Source organism: Rutidosis leptorrhynchoides, chromosome 2, assembly GCF_046630445.1.
Source record: "Rutidosis leptorrhynchoides isolate AG116_Rl617_1_P2 chromosome 2, CSIRO_AGI_Rlap_v1, whole genome shotgun sequence".
NCBI lineage: Eukaryota > Viridiplantae > Streptophyta > Magnoliopsida > Asterales > Asteraceae > Rutidosis > Rutidosis leptorrhynchoides.
Genome location: NC_092334.1, coordinates 10,719,427 through 10,723,850, shown reverse-complemented (window position 1 = coordinate 10,723,850; position 4,424 = coordinate 10,719,427).

The following is a 4,424-nucleotide window of genomic DNA, read 5'->3' as shown; positions in this document are numbered from 1 at the left end:
AATATATGATACATATAAGTTATTAATATAAAAATGATAAAACTAATAAACTTATATATATAATTTTGTTCGATTACAATTAAGTATATTAATAACTATATACAAATGATATAGGTTCGTGAATCCGAGGCCAACTTTATACGTGTTCAGTGATGTTATATGTATTTTTACTACAAAATACATTAGGTGAGTATATAGATCCCTTTTAAACTCTAAATATTTTTGGGCTGAGAATACATGCGCTGTTTTTATAAATAATTTACGTTATGGACACAAGTAACTGAAAAATATATTCTACGTTGAGTTGTACCACTGGCATACTTCCCTGTAGCTTGGTAACTAATATTTACAGCGGTATTGTAAACGCGAATCCTGTTGATAGATCTATCGGGCCTGACAACCCCAACCGGACTGGACGACCAGTATTCAACGGTTGCACAGTACTTCGTTTCGTGACTACACTTGGTACGGTGTAGTAAGATTTCATAATAAAGGGAATATGCGACGTGATTAAATGTTAAGTATCGTTACCAAGTGCTCAACCACTTAGAATATTTTTATTAAAATGTTTATATATGAAATCTTGTGGTCCATAGTTGTTACGCTGCTAGCATCAAACCTATATATCTCACCAACTTTATGTTGACTTTTTAAAGCATGTTATTCTCAGGTACAAATTAAGTCTTCCGCTGTGCATTAGCTCATATTAAGGACATTACTTAGAGCTGATCATCGCAATGGGACCAAATGTTGAAGATTTCGTCCAGGTGGATAAGGACGGGTCTCTACAGGTGGTATCAGAGCGGTGGTCATAGCGAACCAGGTCTTGCATTAGTGTGTCTGACTAGTAGTTGTTAGGATACATTAATGAGTCTGGACTTCGACCGTGCCTGCATGTCAAAAGTTTTGCTTATCATTTCTAGTCGTAAATTATTTGCTTATCATCCTTAGGGAATTGCCTGCTTATCATTCATAAGTCTAGACACGTCTTACTGCATTTAGTGCATCGATAGTGTATAGACAAAATTCATATCTTAGCATATCTGTTACTTTGGACTTTAGTTGACATCTTTTCAAAGGTTCTCCGTAATTTACGGGATTTTGGTATTATATATACATATGTAAAGTATGTATTGAAGAGTACCAAATCTAACTTCTATAATCTATTTCATACCAAAAATTCATTTTTCCGATTATACAAGATGGATTCCGCATCTAGTTCGAATTCCTCAGATTATGACAGCTATGCCGATATGGATTTTCATTCAAGCTCCGAAGGCAGCGTCACCGGAATGGATCAACCAATCTCCCATCATCTATTCTGGATGAATTGGGGGTGGGTTCGTAATATACTAAGTCACTGGAGACATGAAGAGGGTGGTCCCTTTCATCCACCAAATTGCCCTCTTGGCGATGAATCTGAAGCACTTACCGGCGAACCTGTTCGAGAAACCATTTTCTCTCTCATTTCTAGAGTATCTCGTCACGATTATATACTATCCCATATTTCAGATCTTGTTCATTCGCTCACTCCAACCACCAATCATCCCGGTGTACTAGCAGAAGTTAATGAACTTCGCACTCGTGTGACGGCTTTGGAGAATATGGTGCGAATGTTGCAAACACCATCAGCAGCACCAGCAGCATAATCAGCACCACCATCATCAACGTCAACGGTATCCTTATTATCCCCAAATCACAACCGCGTCGTAAACCTCCACGTCACAAACTATACCTCAAGCATAATCACCGTTCTACGTATTGTTCTATTTACATTATTTTCATTCTACATAACGTTCTACATTGATTATCCTCACTTTACATATCATTCCACATCAATTATCTCCGTTCGATATGACGATTATGTAATTTCTAAAGTTAGAAATTATGTAATCTGGTATTAACGATAAATCAAATGAGTTTAATATCTTATTGACTCATTAAATCCATAATTGCATCTGAAGAAAATATATATGCAAGTATATTTTCATAAAGATTGTAATTAAAAAAAAAAAAAAATTCTTTCGTATAAACTGTTAATGATGAAAATATTTTAACGGGTAGGTAGTACCCGAGGAATATTTAGATCTCACATTAATAAGTTACAATGTATATTCTTCGAATCTGATTCAACGGTCATTTGCTATTCTACTTACAACCACCGATATTCGTATCTGTTAACCACCGAATAACCATTTTTATTCAAATTTCATATTTGGATTTTTATCTATCAGAATCCAACAAGTGGCATAATGAAGAAAACATTGGACAAAATAAAAAGTGCTAGAAACAAACAAATTAATTATGAGAAATTCTGTTAGGAATCCACGCTAACTGTTCCTAGTTAACTGTTCCCAGCTAACTATTAATTCCGTATTACATTTTATCGCAATTTAATTTATTGTCATTTAAGTTCTGTTATTTATTTTACGCACTTTAAATAACGGGACACGTACACAAGGTTTCGACCTATCATATCGACCCATCTATATATATATTTCGGAACAACCATAGACACTCTATATGTGAATGTTGGAGTTGGCTATACAGGGTTGAGGTTGATTCCAAAATATATATATACTTTGAGTTGTGATCGACACTGAGACCGGTACACGGGTCACGATACGTATTAATTATATATATTAAATTATATATGAATATATTGAACTGTTGAACTATTGGACCATTGGACAATCGGACTGATAGACTGCTAACTATGGACAAGTAAAATGAATTAAAATATTGATTATAACATATGAAACTAAACTAATCTTCAAGTTTGCCACTTGATTCTATCTTAAACCTCATTTGTATCTCAACATTTACAATCCGCGTACAAACCTATCAGGATTCTTGAAAATACCTCAATCGAGAAGTTGAACCGACCGCACTTCATCTACAGAAGAAAAGATCTATACACATGAAAAACTCTTGAACCCAAAGTCATAGTTTAACACGTACCGCGACTAATTCTTTAGCATTTATTAGCAAAAACAACCTTACGATTCCTTTTCAAAGTAGCCAATTTTGTCACAGCTTCAGCAGAACAACTTCGACCTTTCATTCGAAAAAGTCTTATTATAACTTTGATATATACGATTGGTTTTCCTCATCGTTACCGGGAAACCTTTCATACTCCGCCATTTTATCATCAGCATTTAATCATCTAAAAACACAATTCGCCCAAAAACACCTCGGATTGATAATCGACGATTCAGATATGACTGCATTAAATGCAGAGGAAACAGTAAAATTTTAGATGGCCTAAATGGCCAAAAGTTTGATGATAAAGAAGGGAATGTTAGGAACGCTCGATAGAAAATTTAGTGCTGAAAAATGGATTGGGCTAACCGTGAAGGAAACAAAGAACAAATACAAGGAATGAACCTGCCTTCAAATAATGCAAATGATTCAGTGTTTGTTGAAACCGTCAGTATGAACCCTACTCCTTATTCTAAACTTTTTCAGATGATATTATTCATCATCATCTTATCTTAGATATTATAAGATATCTTCATATTCTCCGCTATACATATTCTCCATATTTCTAAAGATATTTTCACAACTATTCCCATCTGCAATCATCTATCTCCCCGTAATATCTGCGTTACAACATAAAAGAAACTGTGTTAGTTTCTAAATTCTGAAATCTTCAAGTTTAAAATATGAATGTTTTGAAGCAGTGTTGGGAACTGATGCGTGAATTAGTATAATATAATGAAACTTGATCAACTTCATTATATTACAGTAAGTCATGTTAAGTTTCTAATGGAATGTGATGATTCACAGTACCGTCATCATGTGCCATGTTACACGACTCTTACATTCTATTCAATCTTAACGTATTAGAAACATATCATCTTGATAGTTCTATCTTTTCCAGGATAATCTGGTAATTTGACAAAATCAAAATCGTGCCATTACTATTTCTTTCTAAGAGCATTAGCTATGTTCATTCCAAATATCATACCTACGAATTTCGGATCATTACTCGCTTGATTCGGGGACGGGAAGAAGAAACAAAGGGAAAATATAAAACCCAACAACCACCCAGAAATTACAAACTGTATATATTGATGCAGATAGCGATATAAAGACACGGGAGAACTAGAAACACTATAAACCCAATAGTGTAGTAGAAGTAAATAGATTCTTCCGGCGGTAGATGAAAGAGAAGAATGACGGATGCGAAAATTAAGAGTATATCAAGGATCAGAATGGGATGGAGCATATTGCCGAATGTTTGAAAGTAGGAATTAAGAAGAAAGAGTAGAAGGTATGAGTTGTGGAAAATAAGAAAATGAAGGGATAAATTTATAGTAAAATATCCGACAGAGGAATCAAAACAGATTATTGCATTAATCAAGGAAGATCTTGATTTCCTAAATCACCGAAAACACCAAATCTTATTACGGAAAATTTTC